The sequence below is a fragment of the Mizuhopecten yessoensis genome, unplaced genomic scaffold, assembly GCF_002113885.1.
Source record: "Mizuhopecten yessoensis strain PY_sf001 unplaced genomic scaffold, ASM211388v2 scaffold2779, whole genome shotgun sequence".
In the NCBI taxonomy this organism is placed as follows: Eukaryota; Metazoa; Mollusca; class Bivalvia; order Pectinida; family Pectinidae; genus Mizuhopecten; species Mizuhopecten yessoensis.
In genome coordinates, this window is record NW_018404715.1 from 91,333 (window position 1) to 112,099 (window position 20,767).

The window sequence follows — 20,767 nt, forward strand, 5'->3', positions numbered from 1 at the left end:
GTTATATTCCTGTTATTACCAGCACCAGGAATGCTACTCCATCAGATATAGGTTGGAATGTTGTACTCGTCGTAATGATGCGACTGAGAGAAGATTGTTAGTGAGCAAGATGACGTGGACGCACGGTATCCAGACATCAAAGTCGTCTCCACTACAACAGGTGTGAATTAACAGAGTACAAGCTCCCCCTTTCGCCCACCTGATCAGGTGTGGTCATTAACGGCCGGCCGGAAGTGATACCCCACTAAAACTGATGCACATGTTGTCATATTTCCCGCTATCTCTCCACGTAAACTACTCGCACTCCATTAATTATTTAGACAAAAAGTGTAATTTCAAATCAATAATTGTCATTGTAAGATATGTGCCAATTTATATCCAGTGGGGTAAGGAACGTGCAGTTTTACTGTCCCTCGCACGCAAGCACCTGCCCTTGGGGTTGTGTGTCTACGGAATTGTGTGTCGTGTTAGGGACAGTCACCTCCATGATGGGACACCTAATATGCCTGTTTAAATGCCCCATTAAGTGTACTGTTTTAGCGCTGATCCAGCGATTTCCTTATGAGCCATATGTATGTACTGCGACTGTTGACAGTGATTAAAACACCTCTATTTATAGCCCCGACATAGCAGACACCTCCGGCCATGTGGACTTTTAACATGCCTCTACAATTATCAAATATATGTCAATGTCATTACAAATATAATGTTATTCCTAAATCTACACAATTACTTGGCAATCTACATACATTATCACAGTTTTTAAAACAATTTCAAGTAACAACCTTGACCTAGTTTTAAGATTGACCTTGTGTAGACAATATCATTTCCTGGTTTATAGACGACCATGACCTTTACAGTTATTTTCTACTTTTTCAGATTTCAGATACCAATATGATTTTTAAGTTGGTTTTAGTTTCTTCCTGCTGGTAATTAAATGAAAACAGAAAAGTCCCATATATACAAGACTTGTTTACAGTGAAATATCCTAAAAAATTATGCGAAATTTCGAAAATAATTGATGAAGAAATTGGTATAGGAATTGATTAGAATGAACATTGACCTCAATTTACAGTCTAAGTGCTAAATGATAGATGAGGCAAATGAATGAAGGTAAAGGGGGCAGGAGGACAGGTCTGGGGAAGGGCAATGAGAGGATGGAGGGGCTCAGAGAGTTGACTGGAGGCGGGGACAAGACTACTGGAAAGGACACAAGGAGACAGTTGAAAGGAGGACAAAAGTTGGAACAGCCCTAGAATTGAGAGGAGAGAGCGTTCCTAGGGGGGGACACCAGAGTTGGTAATGGTGCCCATGTGTTGCCTCGGCATCTCTAACCCCTGACGTAACCATCAAAGTGGTACGATACATGAGAAGACGTCCTGCTCCGTGTTTGTGTGACCTTTCTAACTACCCCTAATGCAAGGGGAACAGGCGATGGATTGGCTCACATATCCCCCACATTACAGCACCCTACAGCAACAGGCCCCGTATAAACGGTGGCACACACATGCACTACAGTCTCCATCAGAACAAGTAATTCCTCTCGTAAAATTATGTGTGAATTAGTCTGTTATAAATTATAGCATCCCTCCCTCCAAATCACATAACTGGGCCTTCAAAACCATCAAAGCACTGCTTCTACCTTTGTGTCAATTCATTTAGCACATTGGAAGGAGCAAGTATGTACCAGAATTTATTTATGGGACCCCATCTCCTGACATTTACTGTTGCACAGGTTTCGGCTGCTGGGACGTTTCCCCCTCCCTCCTACATCACTTACAACTGTGATACATAGCCCCCTATTTGTTTGATCCTAATTTACATGGCAAATTTCCTATGATAATACATAACTTCCCTACTGATGAATGTTTCAAGATATATCTCTCCCGTAAGAAAAATATTGCATTTTTTTTTATTAAGATGTTTGCACTACACAAATTACTATGACCTTTATTTAGCCTACAAATAGTCTATACATGTTTCGACAGTGAGGAACAGTCTTACGATTGCCTGCAGCCACACTATACACAGGATCTCACACACCTTCATTCTGATACTCATCACAAGATATTACCGTATACTACAATGCTGACGAAAGAATTTGGCTAAAACTATGTTGGAGTGCTCACATTTGTTTTCAAATCTTGTTGTAAGTGTTGACGAAAATGATGCCCTCGTAGATTCTGGGCCAGGTGTTCACAGTAAAACAAGCTTAACAAATCATCAACGAAAAGTTTTTCAAAATGTGACTTTTATAGAAATGTTTGAAATTTTACATGTATGTTTTTGTTTCACGCTTTGGACTCATTTTATAAACAATCTTAGTGCTGAGTTTTCAGAATTTTGGAACAAATATATCACATGTACATTTTGAGTTAACCCCTCATTTGAATTAACCAGACTTTGATTAAGTGTCCCCTTGTTAACTAAACAATAAAATCATAAGAGAAACAGAGGAAGACGATGGTTCTTTAACAGCACCTTGTAAACACTACAGGACCGCCATTTTACCTCGCCATCCAAAAGTAGCTCCATTGCGACTTTTCAATGTCAATCCCAGAAATGAGGAAACTAATAATATTTGTTTTACTTTGTGTCTTCTTTCAGGTTTCAAAAAGACTACCAACATGACATATCCAAGCTGAATTGCACACATTATGTGTCAAAATATTACTCACCAGCAATTTTCTACACATAACTATTTCCTTATCCTGAAGGAGGAAATGATATTTTGAAATAAATGTTGGGTCAAATTTCCTAGTGTCTAATTTTGTATTAAATAATCATATCAAAAGTTTCGGGGTAAACTTTGCCTATTTATTAAAAAAATGATAAATATACATAATATAATATAACATCCTCTGTTTTAGCATGTTAATTTATTACTAATAAGCACAATTTGGCAAGTAAAGTTTATTACTTCGACAACAATATTTTATGGGGTTTAAATTTAAACATCGAACTAGAGCCTGACTGACCATATAGCTAGCCCCAGTAGCTACACTCCACCTAATATTACCCTATTTACCAGTACTAGTGTAGGTTCAGTGGGAGTAAGGGCGACACCTGTGTATTGACACCATGGCGTTCACCTGGACATGTTGCTGCATATTTTTTGACACCAGTACTCTACTCTGTAACATTAGGTACTTATTCCGGTATTTACATCTGACATATTCATGTATTTGCGAGCTTCTCCTGACCTTCGTCTACATTAATGGTATAAGCCAAAACATTACACTACAGTAGTACACACTGCTCTGAGCAGTCCATCGACGCACACTTGTCGTTTGTCAGTCCCTATCAATGGTGTAGTTTTACCCTCAAATCATCACCGTCGCTTGGGGAACAGCAATATGTAAAACGAACGTTTCACAGATAAAAGATTTGAGTTGAATGTATTGGTATGGTCCCTCGTTTTCAAAGCTATCCGACAGGGCTATATAAAGGTAGGTTACTGTGATCAACAGATTGTGAAATAAAATCAAATGTATTGTTTTAAATATGTCCAAAGCAATCATCATTTCGGTAATAATTTTTCCCATTTTTCAGCGAGCCCCTTGTAGATTGCAGAAGCACTGACAGAGAACTGAGAAGGCTTGTGTACCAAAGCTAAAGATAACGTCACAGTCAAACCATTTTAAACAGATCATATCACGTAAGTTTATGTCAGGATAAAAGCATTACCCATTGTGCTCAGACAAAGTCCCGTGACAAACTTCTCACATTTTGTGACGCGGGTTGGAACTCCAAGCGTTCATCTGTCCGCTGATCCAAACATTTGGACAACAAAAGGCTATGGCAGCAAGCTAGATGGTTAACTGTAATATTGCTACCTATGCGATTATTATCTCGTCACCCTGATGCTTCCGTTTAATATGTCAATGCAAGCCCATAGACTCAGCACTTAATTAAAACTACCACTGCCAAATTTTGAGATAAGCTCATAACACAAACCGTCCAACTTGCTTCCAACCTGTCAAAAAAGTTCACCGACATTTCCTATACAATCATTTCTGACAGACGACGATATATACTTTTTGATTCAAATGTATTCGTTTAAATCTGACCATTATTAACGGGAATTTGATCAACTTAAACGTCTAATAAATGCAAATACCATTTTTTAACCCCAGTATTCTTTTGTCACTCACTGATCAAGATCATGTAAATTATATGTCTCAAATTTCGGCACAAATCATAACATAATTTTCCATTCATGTAAGCAACTCTGCGATTGTCTGATAATTCCAAATATAACAGCTCAAATGTTTTTACGACGTTTGAAAAATAACACGAACCGGGAAATGTCTCCTGCTTTACGACTACGTGTCACAGCTAATAACGAGTGTCTCAGTATTGTTCCATTCCGCTCTAAATCAAATATACTTATCAGAACCAACTTTTATAGAGGAAACAAAATTTTATATGGGTTCTTCGAGTAGTGAAAATATCAATACTTGTATGTGTATCCGCAGGACCAAGCGTATTTAAATGAAGAGAATATTGGCATCTGTTCTCATTCTGAGATAAACAAAACGATTTATAAACTGCACTTAAAATTGCGTCACGATGAAATCATTTAATTGAATAAATTAATACAAAAGAATAAGTCTGTTTTATTTACATGCAATAAAATGACCAGAATAGAAATATTTTACAACTGTGATTATTTTGTTTAAGCTGTATGTTGAAAGCTTAGATGTTATCGTATAAAAAAAATCATTTCAGAAGTGTTTTTCGATGATTTTAAAATGATACGGTGTACCTAATTGTCCGAATACACAGAATGCAATTAATAATACACAATTTTTTACCCTCTAAAATAGCTTTTTTTTACCCTCTAAAATGGTTAAGCTAACAGAAAAAACTTAAGCTAGAACCATCAGCAAAATTGATGAAAGCCAGTCCTTCCTAGAAAAATGTAAAATGGTTTTACAAGATAAAATTTTATGAATTGAACATTATGCATTTTCTTCTATATATACAGTGCTTAATGTGCATGAGTCCAAAGTTCTATACTTCAGATTTGTATAGGGCTCCTATAACTTCTGGAAATAATAAAATTTAACAAGGTGGACTCTTAGATTTTAAACACAGTGGGAAAGGACCCATAAAAATATAGATTAATTTCCGCATAGGTTTTCAATAAAATACCTTAAAAAAGTGAAAAAGCTATTAAATTTTGAAAGTGCCATTTCAAACAAAATACATATTCAATTTGAAGACGACTATTATATAATATTTGTCTTTTTTCCAAATATTTGTTGAAATTCATCTGCACAGTCCAAGTCAGTTCAAACCACTGAGCTGTTTCTGAGTTGGATGAAAATGATTGTTTGAAAATAATTAAGTTGTCTAAAATTATATATATCCTCTCCATGAACAGTGCCGTTCCCAAACATGACAGACCTGGAGCCAATATGGAAGGTAGAGAAGATATTTTCTGGCATGCAAGCTCCAGAGTAAGTGAATGTGTAGGTTGTAACAGCACTTGTTAGCAGTACCCTGCCCCAATATATCTAGTGACCCCGCCCCGGAGTCACCCAGCCATGTACTGGCTCAATTTCCCCCCACAACAAACTATCTGGGAGCCTGTTCTGTATGTCAAAATGTTGATGATCATTTAAAGTGGAAGGAATTTATGATTATAACAGGCCGATGTGATATTAAAACCCTGTTTCTCTCATCAGAAACTGTGGAAGATGCCACTGGGAAAAATGCAGTCAAGTCATTATTGACAGTGCTATACCCAGGACAATAGTTTTGCCAATACATCTATTCAATCTGGCGTCGCTCCAGCATCCAGGCATTATGTGGCGTGGAAGAGCTTGATGCTGCACAGGAAAGCAGACACGGCTGTAATTCAATAAACGATCGGCCTCTAGCCTCAACAATTTTTACCTTTAATATGAAGTTTGGTTTGTATTGCTCCGCAATTATGTGTTAAAGATTACATGCAAATGAGGTATGTTAAGACAACAGAGTAAAAACCAGACCATCAGCTTATTGTTGGGTTTATAGGAGACGGCGTTGATACAACATTATTATATACATTGTACTCGTGTCCGGGGCCCGGGTGTGCTCGCGCTACTGATTACCGTCCAGACAAGACACTGGACACAACAGGTAACATATCTACCTGAGGCCAATCAGGAATTGGGGAAACATAAATATGCGAGTCCCCCACTACACATACACAACCGTCTGTCGGGTGGCGGGCAGGGGAGATAAGCATTGATAAGTATGTTCTCTTGCGATGACCTTTTGCCATTTGAGTGTACCCCGCAGGCCAACAGAGAACGCCGGTATTACAGGACCACAGGAAATACGGCTTTTCTTTGATTAAAATCCTGGGGGTGGAATATCGAAAATCAAAAGTGTTGACATAGTTACGAAATGTCGACTGTAAAATTTGAATCCATTTTTTGACAAGGTCACTGCAAACACGTCCCACGCCGGTTTTGTAGACAGTGTTGCCATGGTGAAGGATAGCCCGACCTTGGAATTACACAACTCGTGGAAGCCATTTGAATCAATTCCCTCGGTGAATTAGTCTCGGTAAAACTATTTAACCTAGAGTAGGAAATAATGATATCTTCATTTTATGTCAGGAAATATTTCAGAGTGAGAAATTAAATAAAGCAATTTTTGTATACACACGTTGAAACTTTAACTCGAGGTGATTATCCTCCTGACATATGACGTGACAGGGGTGTACAGTTTCATATTTAGAGTACTAACCTACAACCAGATTTTTTATACAATACTAGTCTTATCTATATTGTCATTGTAAATACAGAAAATTTCAATATTAGTCCCAGGTGTCTGGCTAGTGGAATTGTGCCCCCAGCTTGCCCCACATGCTGGGAAACAATCACAGGTACGCAGCAGAATTCTGGATACCTGTAGGGTCAAAGATTTCTGCATTCTGACATACATATATGGAACAATTAGGAGTTGGTGCCCATTCCAATATAAAACCCTTTAAGACCATTTATTTTGTTCAATCATAGAGCATCCTTTTTTAGGGAAAAGCATCTCGTCTTTTCATATGTAAAATTCTTTTAAGGGCACACATTCTAAATCAATTACCTAATTGCAGTGACTTGTCCTATTATATATTTATAACCATATTTTTGTGTATACATGTAGAACCCCTTTTAGGGTAGTGTATCTGACCCTTTCATGAATGATAAGCTACTCTATATCTTGACCAAGATTCTTTATTATATACAGAACTATTTTAAGGCTAGAATTTGTTGCCCTTTCATATATCCAACCCTTTTAGGGTAGATTATCTTGCAACACTTTTTGGGGTCGAGTATTATGCCCTTTCCTGCCAGTATAACCTCTAGGGGGTGATATTTTTACCCTTCAGTGTCTGGATAAGAAGTCTTGCCCTTTCCTATACACAACCTTTCAGGACTTGGCGTCCCTTTCCTTGTGATATGATTTTATCGGGACGAGTAACAACTCTCTTAACGCCAAGTCACTTTTCGTCAGAGACCGAGCGGTCATAAATGGCAAATGATTTAAGTCGTTTCGTCCTGATTTGATTGTAGTATAACTTGACAAGATACTAACATCATTTGTATGTAATGTATTTTCACTGGTGTTGGAAGGGTCCTGTATATGCCATTACAACTCGAGACTAGATTGCAGCATACTGCACGCGTATATAGAGGATGATTTCTCTAAAAAGATGTTCACCAATTTCCATCCCACTGTACCGTCGCTAATGCACATCTACGATATTGGAGAATTGAATTTATCTTTGATTCAATCCAAATATGGCATTTGTCAATCGCATAGAAGGGCTCTTACATTCAGATGTATGCGCTCCGTACGCAGCATAATATCCACAGAAAACTAATTCAGGACGCGATAGAAAAACTCAATATGTCACTGCGCGACTAGGGATAGTCTTTCCTATTATATTTAAAATCAACATTATACAACCCGCAAAAATCAATAAGGCCAGTCGAATTATCAAATACTCGCTGCAAATGCCGAGAATTTACAGTGGTCGATGGCAAATGGTCTAATTCTAAATTAACTTGACCCCCCTGTCAGAAAACGTGATCCAAACTATAATAACCATTTCAGAGCGCGGGTGTAGAAGGAGATAGCTATCTCTTGTTTGTGCTGCTGGATAGGGCCTCCTATCCCAGGATAGGTTCGTTCACCAGTTCCAAGACTTCTTAATTTCCTCATGAAATTGTGATAACACACATCAACCCCATCTCTCTCTAAGCCGACGAAACGTTTCAAAATCACACACAAGATTATTTTTTCGGACGTCACCAGCTAATAGTTGATAATTGTTTATTCATATTTCTTTGATATGTTATATTTCACATTGTATGATTTTTACTTGAAATGTCAAACAGACCTTTCTTTACAAATGTCAAAGAAAAATGACAATTGTCCGCGTAAATGTCGGTGACAATTAGCCACAACCATCTGATTTCCATTTAAATTATAATTTAGATTTATCATCAGCACAGAAAAAATACTGACCTTAATTCTTTTCACATTACCAAATAAAAATTCATACCACTGCGCATGAAAATTCATAAATAAAATAAAAATCTAATTAACAATTTTGAGTAGTCTTGTTTACCTGTATGCAGGTGCGAACGTTTCGATGCGCCTACATGGAGGTAGTGCGGTCCTTCATTAGCGCGCTGATACATCTGACGAAGCCTTACAGCATACTACACCAGGTTAGCAAGGCACAGCTCTATGTACTAAAGCCTTACACACCCAATAGATCAACTACACACAATCTCAAGTGGATATCCTACTAGGTCGACCCAGTATGATTAATACGCCATCACAATTCCCCCATCCATATTCATCTATATCTACAACCAACACATTTTCATAGCTACAAAATGGGCCGTTTTAATTTTCCTCTCGTCAATTCTATGTTTATATTATTGCTAGGAAAAGATTGTTTTGTACAATAAATTATCCAGGTGTTTTTTTATACCTCAACCTTGCCCATTTTACACATGGCAACATTTACTTGTGGGCTGGCGTGTTGACATAGTAGGTTTTATTCGAACAATACCCCATTGTTTTCATCGTGTGGAGAACTTGAATAGATGGGCAGATTCATTGGCTATCACTCTCATCTGCCATATCTGCATAATTTTTCCGCATGAAATCGGCATCAAATTTCATGCTCATGTAAAAATACCATTGGATTAATTTTACCTGTCAAGCTTTGGCTCTGGGCAATGAATCATAAAATTTATTTATTCTCCGTTGAAAGGTGGGGAGGTTTGGCTCCATGCGACTTAAGATACATAACAATGGGCGAGTATTTGTCCTCTTTTCTCCCGACAGATTATGACGGTAAACACAGATTGACGGAGATCTCCATTTTTTTTCTCGCGCAATAACAATGTACGGACCACCCATTTTACATATGACATGACACGAGTACATTTAAATCGGGTATATATTGAAAGCATAAATTTTAACCATCAAGTTTTTCCATCCCAGAGATTTCAATACACGAGATGGACCCTGTGAGGGGGACTTTTATATGCAAGGGACTTGACAACCGACCCAGTGACAAAATCGTGAATCTGGAAGGACTGTCCTAAGACGGTGTGTGTCGCATTAAGACGGTGTCTGTGTCGCAACAACAAAAGGGCCGTACTCTGATCTTCTAAACCGAGAGGAAACATTTGTAGGGAGCATCCTACGTTTTATAGCAGGGTTTAGCAGCAGCTGTCTAGGGACTAAGTAAACACATGTGTTCCACCGTTGGTGTTGAGATCTAGTGCCACACTAACACTCGGTATAGTGATAGTTCTGTACATCGCACCAGATACAGTTCTTAGTACCTCCTCCTCCTCCTTAAATCCCCCCAATAGATATTGCCTCAACTTTTAAAAACGATGGCAAAAACCAGATGTACTTAGCACTTCCAAACGGCATAACCTTTCCCCATGCGCTATAACTTTCAAGAAGTTTTCGTCAAAAATATAATTCATTCAGTAAAAATTGGTAGGTGATGTAGTGTTGTCTGCCAGATGTGTATAAGAGTTTAATGTCAACAGTTGTGCAAGGGTTATGGGGCCCCGAGTCTCCTGGCTTCGTGTTCCTACGATTCCCCCATCACACATAATACAGCCCAGGCAACATAAAGCCGATGGATTTAACAATATTTCCATTTCGATTGCCTGTATAAATCTGCTTGCTTCGTTTTTACGAGTAGCAAGGTGCTATACACAGACCTTTATCCATTATTAATTCTCAGTCTAGTATCGGCCCCGGCTCTAGTATTTTGTATGTAAACTTTAGTATGAATTCCCCGTATCCTATATATATATTTATTCTGGGTTAAGCATCTCTGTTATATCCGTGATTAATTTTCATTCTCCCTGTATTCAATGTGGATCTTGTATTCAATGTGGATCTTGTATTCAATGCGGGTCTTGTATTCAATGTGGATCTTGTATTCGCTGTGTATTTAAGATGGAATTTCATTTACCCTGCAATCATACTTCTAATAAAGTCGTAACATTTATCATAAAATGTCAATGGAAGTCGTGACGCTGTTGATAACATTTTTTTTATTGATATTAGTGACATATGATACAGTTGTTATATAGAGTACCAACTTCCCTCTCGTATTCTTACTCTCGCTCCCATTCAATAATCTTCAAAATAGAATCTCTTACACGATACAATTAATATGGCACCATTTGTGGGTGAATGAAGCTACACCATTAAAGAAACCAATCCTCAGGTTTTCTATCATCTAGTACTTGTGAATAAAAAAACTTAAGTGATGACCTACACTCAAGCTGGACTTTTATCGTAATAAGAAAAACTCAGAAATAAATAAAAGAGGTATAATGTAAATCACAGTAAGAATGCTTTTTTCTCCCCATTCTTATCGCTTATCGTTTCTAACAAAAATATGACACGTAGGATTTCCTGTTCATTTTCAAAAAGAATAAAAAAAAAAAAGGAATCTTTTCAAGACATTTACTGATAACAGGACAATTGTCAGGACAACAGTATTGGACTACTAGAACTTCACAAGGTGCATGCTTTTCACGGACACATCGACAACATTACGGAAACTTCATATTTTTATAAAATATGACAAAATAATTAAAATAATATAATTACCAATATGAACATTGTAACAAACTATTTTTTCAAGTAAAACATCATACATAGCCCTTTACATATTCTGTAAAATAATTACCAAGAAATTACGAATAAATGTCTATCTGATCAAGCTAAATTTTTCGCCATTAAAAATAATTGATGGTGGGCAAATAAAAACAAATTTATTTCACTTAAAAAAATAAATGAATGCAACTTGTAGAAAAAGCATGAAATTTATGTCGATTTTTTTTTTTTTTGAGATTCTGTATCTCACTTTGACCCCCTGGGCACGTTTTCCAATACAAATTTTTTGAGAAGTCATAGCTTAACATTATAGAAAAAAAATCATCTATATAAACTGGAATGCAATAAAATACACGATTGTGTTTCTCCTTACCTAACATTTCCTTGGTCACTCATCTACTCACCGGATCATGTACACACGCACACGGGCCAATTCGGACACTCACACAGGCATAATGATACACATGATGCGGTATGACTTCGGTAATTCGAAAAATGAATTATATAAACATTTGGTTACCGGCACAAAAACTGGCAACTCTACAATTGTATAAATATTGTGTTGCAAAAATTACTCAAAAACGAGAGAAAAAAATGAAAGTATGAGAAATCTAACACTCTTGCCAACATCATTTAATGAATTCTGATAATAATAGGAAATGAAAACGAAAAATGAAGAAGAAAAAAATGGAGTTTACGACTCAACATACAAGCACCTCTGATTTGAACACTAAAAGAATCATTACTATGAACACTGATCAATGTAAATTGTTCCAATAAAGTTTTATTTTTTTTATTTTAACACAAAATTTAATGAATGCTACACAAACCGATACATATATATGCTAAATATTGTTCATCAATCTAACTTCACACAAATAACTTTTTGCCAATGTCATAAAAATAACTGACATTGAAAAGTTTATATTGTTTAATATTATTATCAAATGTAGACACTTTATCTTTTTTTTTTTAAACTAAATAAGGAGTTTAACATCAAGTAATAGATGTTCATCATGAGAAATTCGTCCAAACTTTTTCCAATGTAAAAATTATTCAACAAGTTTTGTTCAAGGTGAAAATTATTATACTGTACAGCAAAGTTCAAAAATAATAAATGAAGTGTTTTTTCAATATGAAACTTGCAGTCCAAATGTTCAATGCGTTTTCAAACTAAAAAGGTTCAATATTTATAAGAAATTTGTTCAATGTATCTTTCAAATCATAACTGTTCAATATGAAATTTGTTCAATGTATCTTTCAAATCATAACTGTTCAATATGAAATTTGTTCAATGTATCTTTCAAATCATAACTGTTCAAAATGAAATTTGTTCAATGTATCTTTCAAATCATAACTGTTCAATATGAAATTTGTTCAATGTATCTTTCAAATCATAACTGTTCAATATGAAGTTTGTTCAATGTATTTTTCACAACACAGCTGTTCCGTATGAAAGTTGTTTAATGTATCTTTCACAACATAGCTGTTATGAAAGTTGTTTAATTTTTTTACCAAAGTGACACATCATGACAAGTATATAAAGTTGAAAAAATAAAATAGAAAAAAAATCTGTCTCGCCTGCAGCCTCGTCAGACAGGCATACAGATAACAGGTACACTACTAACAGTTACATAGGAATGTCTAGGTAGTTACTACTCTCAACTCAAAATATTGCTGGAGTGTCACCAACTCTCAAACAGGAATCAGGAAAATAAACAAATTGCTCAGAGTACAATATAATTACAGGTACTTCAAGTATACCCCTGTGTAACATAAAAGAGACATATCAATATTTTGACACCACATATATTATTAAAACAAGACTTATATATATATATTTTTTTGTATTTCTTCAAAATAACCTTAAGGTCATTGACAGCCTGGATCAGGTGTGTTTCTAGTAAAAGTGTAGCACTAAGGTTTGTAACAGACGTAGCACAAGGAGATTCTGATCACATACAAAAGTAAAATGTGCCCGAGGTCGGGATTGTATTTCAAATCAAATAAACCCGAGCCAGATTCTGTATTGTGGAGACCCAGTTATAGCCTCTCTAATGATATCATAAGTAATCGGGCAGAAACAGCAAAATAAAGCCAGGTAAACATAAACCTGGCCTGTACTAGTAGGGGCATGTACTTAGTGGGCTGTGTGACTGTGTGTCTGATTTACACCGAACGCGTGTCCAGTGGTGGTGTCCCTACACACACACACACACACACACACACACACACACACACACACAGGTCCCCGGCCCGGTGAAGCCTAGGGAAAGAAGAGCCGTCCCATCATCCATACAAGGCAGTGTTCGGAGTTATTTCTATTAATCAATGGCTAATCAATGAGTAGAGAGACCCACAGCACCAGGTCTTCACTCCCGAGTCAAATCGCACAATCTAAACCCATCTCGCCAGCTCCAGTGATCACGGGAGACCCAAGTTATATAAATTGAACAATTTCCAATGACTGCCATAACGGCTATTATTCCAAACAGCTCGATGCTGATGTACAGTTGGCTCCTTATTCGATAATTGAAATGGAAGGAACACATCTTAATTGATCTCAAGCTGGTGTGGATATATGTAACTTGTACAGTTGTACTCTTTTCCTGGTGATTGTCTTTACGACTAGACACCCGCCACAACTCACTTCAGCAGGAGATACAATTTTTTACCAGCCCCCCCCCCCCCATCCTAATTTTTATCTAAACATTTCTCTGTCATCCTTTTTCCTTTACCTCAACATAATAGATTTTGGCAAATTTGATATCCTCCTTCCTCTTTCCAATTTAAAACTCAGTATATAGCTATATGTATATACAAGTATGTATATAAAATGTCAACAAAGATTTACTACAGTAAACAAAAAGAGGCTCCTGTTCGTGAGAAGTGAACGCCTCACCTCGTGGATGATACGGTGATTTAGGAAATTGTGACCAGATTGGGCGATGCAACTCAGGCAGGTTGGAAATTGTAGCCTACATGTTGTGATGTGGGTCTATGTTTTGGGAGATATCGGACCAGGCAGAGTGTTCTGGGATTTGTGACCAGTTATGTTACTAAAGAGGACAAAATTATTGACTTAGTATACACAAAGGTTAAATAAAAATAAACAAAAATAAACAAAAGAGGATCAGGATCAAGTGAGGCGCGACGATCCTGGTGACCTGAGGGCTTTCCCCCTCATCACTTTGAGGATGAAGGCCATCCCGGGGGCCCTATCACAAGATGGCTGTGTCTGCCAAAGAGACGTCTTTAAAAATTCAAAAGTAATTCACTTATGTCTTCAATGTATCTATGTAGTTATAAAATCACAGGTTTCTCGTCCAAGGTCACTCTTAGCTGTTGTTAAACGGCTTGTATAAACGCCTCTACACCATACCGATTTTAACACAATTTCGACTGTCCGAAACCTACGTCCAGTCAATCACACGGAGCAAGTCAGTCCGTCACAGTTCCACCGCTTTACTGCTGCCATGGCAAACCCCCTCAGTTCCATGACCTTGACCACTCCCCAAACTCCATGACCTTTGACCTCTGGTTCAGGAGACAAGGCACATGTCATTTGCATACAGGTAACCACAATGGCCTCCCCAAAGGCTATCCTGTCTCCATGGCTACGCCCTGCATCCCCATGACGACATCGATGACATCGAAGAAAACATTTGGCCCTGTCAACAGAGAAAACCATAGCAGGGTGAGATAACTCTTAACTTGCATGTTGCTCATTTAGAACAGCTATTATTTATATGAAAAGCCAAAGTTTATTACTGATGCACACTTATTAGGGTGTGACATCCGTTAAAAAAAAATTATACAAATAAGAATAAATTCTTATTTTATTAAGACTTTGGCTTTCTGTTAGATATATCAAAAAAAATAATCAAAAAATGAAATCTCAAAATTTGAATATTTCAATTTTCAAAAATCAAATTCTCGAATTCCCTGCTAGGTTTTCTCTGTGAGAATTTTGAGGGTTTGAATCCATAAGGATGCACATGTTTTAAAATGGCTATCAAATAGGGCACCATTTGGTCAGTGGTCAGCCACTGTGGATATACTTTACCTACTAGATAAACAGTCCAGTCTGTGTGTAAACAGTAAATACTAACATATCACAAGTTCTATACACAACTCTCACATCACACGAAAATACACCAGATATCTCAAAATTGTTTTTAGTAACTCTGTTACAACCACAGTAGGCCCCCAGTGGGCAGAACAAGCTCCTCTATCTGGAGACCAAGCTCCCCAAAGTAAATAAACAACCAAGCATGCCACAGCCGAACAGTGCCACCTGGGGATAAAACCAGGAACCATACTCCCATCCTTGTGATGTATAATGGTGGGACAGACAGTCCCTTACTACAAACAAAATTTCTATATAGATCTAGAAAATTACTTGAAACAACAGAGGAAAACCACACCATACCTTGGCAGGGGACACAAGCCATCCTCAGTCTTATCATATTCCACTCAAACAATTTCAAGTTAAACCACTGACACAATTGCATCTGTCCCCAGTCACCGGAGGTATAAAACATTCTCGGTCAATAAAAACCAGGTAAACCACACTCCCTGTTAAACACTTCTGAGAAAAAAGCCCATAAGAGTACAATTTAGCCATTTACTTCCGTCTTCCTTCAAAACTCAACAGTCACAAAATAGTGAAACTGATTCTTGCAATTATTGACGTTTCCATGACAATCTCACAATTTCAGTCAGTCAATTTTAAAAATAATGTCTTGAGTCCAGTCGAATCCTTTCACCTGTGTCAAAATTGTAGTCACATATTCATTATAACATACAGACACTGTGGCAAGAAAACAGAGCAATCAACATTATTAGTAGTAGTGTAATAAAATATCAAAAATACTAATTTGTTTAATTTTGAGAAACATGCTGTGAATTTCAAAGGGTTTTACAAAAAGTCAAGATTGAGAGGTGAAAAATTAAAAACTGAGAGATTCATCAGCAGATAGGAGAAGTCAAGTGCACTTATTCTGAAAATGGTCTGCTGGGATCCTTTATTATTTCAGAGTGGTGAACAGTCTCCAAGCTTATCTCCGGTCGTTAGTATGAGGACAAGAGGATGAGGAGGTGATAGAGGAGGACAAAGTAGTGAGGAATGCTGTATTGTTTCGGGGTCGCCTCCAGTGTTATTGGGTTGATGAGCCCCAGTGTTGACGCAAGCCTACAGTGTTGCCAGGCAAGCCCCGAGTGGGGCCTGGTGGGCCCCGAGTGGGGCCCCAGTGTATGAGTGTTGCCTCCCGGTGCACGACGACTTGTGATTGTGCCGACACTACCATCGCCTGGCCCATCAGCTGATCGTCAGCTGGCCGTGACAGAGTGACGTGAGAAGGGCTTAAGTGGGCGATTGCGTTTATGAGGAACAATACACTTGTAATCAGTGTTGTTTTGAATGTGGATTTTCCTGTCATTCGGGGCAATCGGCAATTCACTTTTCCCCGCTGGCTTTCCGTCCTAGCGCTGTGAATGAATGGCCTGGTATGCCTATATTTAACATGCAGATCTCCAAAGATGCTACTGCATGTTAGGAAAAAATCAATATGGACTCCTTAAATGTGCAAAGTTTTTATTATCAACGTTTATTTTATGATTTTCTTCTGTTTATCAGAGGTCTGAAGATAATGCAGAAATTTCTGGACAAAACTCGAGCTTTTCTAAAAATATATAATATAGCTGCCTAGCCTTAAATTTGAAATGTTTATTTTTTTCTGTTGGACTGTATAAACACACATAATAATCCCGGCTTTTAACAATATTATAAAGAAAAGCAAAGACATAGCTATGTAGTTATATAATTTTCTTCTGCTACAACTAAAATCATAGGTTTTGTCTTCTGGATAAAGCAGTTCCTCTAATTACAACCCCTCAGCTTCTGGCTGTAAGCTAAAACTGCCGTTTGAGAAAATGACTGCACTATAATGGGGGTATGAAGGACGTTATTACGACAGCTAAACAAACTAGTTTGTCTACACAGTCACCGAGGCCCGTTGTGTACTTTCCATCTTAAAAATTCAAATTTGTGTCTCCCCAAGTTTTGGTGACAAAAACGGATTGCCAGCGTGTGGCAGGGTTAGGTTGACTGGGCTTACATGAATGATTGTAATATAAACTCTGGTCACCTTCGACCCAGGTGCCCTGACTAAACCAACCTCACAAACCCCTAAACCTGGAGAAGCAGACAGTCTGGCCCCTAGTGTCACACTGTATATCTACCCAAATGTGCAGAAAATCTTTTTATTCACTTTGTGACTAACCTCCATCAGACTACAAGGAAGGTAGGAATATTGTAACCAAGGATTTTAAGAATTGATATTAAACCTAAGGGTTGGCTACTTATTGTATATCCTCCCTCTAATAGAATGACCAATAATTATATTTTCTTACATGAATAATGAACTTCATTTGGACTTGGGATATTAATAAATTACATATAGAGATTAGACGGATTAAAATTGTCAAAGATTATTACAGACCATAGACCACCACAAAATCTCTCAACCTGCCGATCAAAATGTGTTTAAAAACGATGAAAACAAAAATACATGGCCTTGCTTAATATGATCTCAAATAGGGGAACCCTTTGGCCCATAAAAACAAACCATCAACCTGCAACTGACAACAAATACTTCCGGGGCCTCATTCTATACTCGAAACTTGGAACTAACAAAAACTGTGCCCTACTCTCCTAACATATCTGTTACCGCAACCCGTCCACCTGACGATAATTGAGAACACAGGTATATTATCAACATGCAACTCAAGCATGAAAATAAACAAAACAAAATTGTGAAACGAAAATAGTATAGTGACAGGTAGAAATAGAGCAGAGAGCAAAAACTTCACGACAAAAAATTCAGACTCGGGCTTGACATGCGATTTCGGTATATTAGGTAAATTATAACGATAATTACCAACCTCAGCAGAAGACGACAAAACAGCGGACCGGACCGACAGCCATGTGTATTGTAGGACGATAAAAAGAAGCAATTTTCTGCATCCTAATCATCTGATAGAATTTTATCTGTCGAGCAACAAATCATCATATTCGCAGGTTTCTGTCATGTGTAAAAAGAGCAGCAACAAGGCGTACCAAACCTTATCTTAACTCATTGTCAAATTGAGGCTGTATGGACAAATTTAATGAAATCTATAAATGCCTACACCATTACAACATTGCGTCTAGCTTCTAACAAGAGAAGAGCCGTGATGGAAGAAAGCAGAAACACAATTAAAACATCGCCAAATAAAGCATGAAACGGCCACAATACTCCAAGCTTAAGGCGTGTTTGGGTTGGATTATCCACGACTATCTACCCATCCACCCCAGTAGCTAGCTCGACAAGCACCTCTAATCATGCCCACGCCAAACAAAGACCCCCCACCAGGGGCCAGAGCACTGAAGCAGACGTCAAATTAGCCTTTTAGGGCACATTTAGTGACAACATACGTTTCCCCACCGTTTGGCAGTGAGGCCCTCAGGACAAAGCTATGCAAACCCACACTCTTCGACACTTGTCATTTTCCTTCGAGCACCAATTTATTGTGCTGAATTTACTGATGTCCTCATCAGTAACGAAAACTATAATAACACTAAACAAATTGAGCATGGCTTCAGTTTTTCTTTTAGCAACCAATAATTTAACAGGATAAATCTACAACCTTTGCTATCAGTGATGAAAAAATATAATCCAAACGAATTTACCGAGGCAAATGAATTTCATTATAAAATACAATATACTGAAACAAGTTCATGCACCGAGGGGTTGTGATCCACAATACGATTGGTATTCATTACATGACAATTTTCTGTTATGATGGAATTTCTTTATATGGTCGTGAGAAATTTGATTAGCTGCGAAAGTGGAATGAAAGCAAATGGCAAATATCGCAAAAAGACGCGGACCCCAACGTTGGGGCTAGGGTAAGTCATCACCATAGCGATCGTCTTGGGAGTACCCCATAGCAACCTGCCCGAGTCCTTCATAAGCAGCGGTCAGATGAGAAAGCATAACATATATTGATGATTATGTTTTTACATCTTGCCCAATGAGGAATTACACCTACAGCGACTTGGTATCAAAACAAATTACGTTTGTTCTCTATCAGATTATGAGGACCAGGCCGGGCCATGGCCGTGGCGACAGCCTTTTGTTACAGTACCGCGCGATCATCATCACTGGCCATTACCGAAGCTGTTTTTGTCCTCGTCTCATCGTCAGGCTGCGTAGCTCATTTAGAGGGATGATTTGCACACTTGTGCGTGGCCTGATGTGCCCCACAATAAGTTTTGTAGCACCAGACCTTCACAGCAATGACATCTACATACAGACCTCCCATTATCCAAGAGATGAGCAGAATCTAAATTAGATTCTCGTCAGAAACAAGCAGAATGTCCCCATATTAAAGAAAGCATGGAGTTTTTTCCCCCCGTTTGAAAGCAATACAATATTTAGTTCCTCTTAGTAATTACAATACACAGATACGGTGCATGGGGGACCTGAGAAATGAAATTTGCAATATTTAACATTCAATCTCCTTAGCAACCAGGCACTGGGCTCTGACATATCCTGACTTGCTGGCTTAAGTGACAACATTGGATACTAATCGTCCTCATTTACCCACACTTCACCACTTATATTTGGGGAGTGCGCAAGGAGCTCGGGACAGCTATAGGCAGACGCCGAGGGATATTCCTCAGATCATTATTCATTTTATGCAGCGGTATTGGGGCAGATTTCCACACTATATCCTTATCTCTGCCTCCTAACTGAAAACAATTACAACTTAGCCACGGTAGCTGTCCAGTTACTACATACATAATGTTAACTTCCTGGAACATCTTGCCTTCCACTGCGGAATCTACACTGTCAAGCTTGACCTGCGAACAGTTAGCCCGGTAACCAAAGTGAGGTTTGTATATATATCCCTACTACGGCTGCGATCTATATCTGCTATTGTAGGTAAACTAAAATTACACGTTTTAATCCGATCTCAACATCATCAATTCATGAAATATTAATGGAAGAAGAAGCTTTCCCTGTGAAGGAGCCAATACCACCGAGTCCCCGCACCACTGTCTCCGGGAACATGTAGATAGACATGGCGGAATTCCTGGCTAGCAGATCAACATAAAACCAAGCAATCATCTCGCCACGGAAAATATTACATTATATAATAATAAAACCCTACTGACAAATCTTTTTAACCAACTAGAGGAATCCATTACAAGCATACTGGGACATCATCGATCCTTATAGAGTAGATCGGAATGACCTTGTCCGTCCATCCATCCCTCCCACCCAAACCTACCCACAGGCCCCGATCTTTATAGAGTAGATCGGAATGACCTTGTCCATCCATCCCTCCCACCCAAACCTACCCGCAGGCCCCGATCTTTATAGAGTAGATCGGAATGACCTTGTCTATCCATCTCTCCCACCCAAACCTACCCACAGGCCCCGATCTTTATAGAGTAGATCGGAATGACCTTGTCCATCCATCTCTCCCACCCAAACCTACCCACAGGCCCCGATCTTTATAGAGTAGATCGGAATGACCTTGTCCATCCATC

General features: G+C 38.1%; 1 protein-coding gene and 1 long non-coding RNA gene across 4 annotated transcripts in view; both read right to left on the reverse strand.

Annotated features, from left to right (window-relative positions):
* Positions 1 to 20,767, reverse strand: part of LOC110446534 (homeobox protein Meis1-like) — a 125,156-nt gene that overhangs the window by 53,558 nt on the left and 50,831 nt on the right. The gene's annotated exons all lie outside the window — the stretch shown is intronic.
* On the reverse strand, positions 10,576 to 20,753 carry LOC110446536. Its single transcript, XR_002462482.1, has 2 exons — positions 15,599 to 20,753; positions 10,576 to 14,837 (listed from the first exon to the last, which is right to left on the reverse strand). It is a non-coding gene; the product is annotated as an uncharacterized LOC110446536 (long non-coding RNA).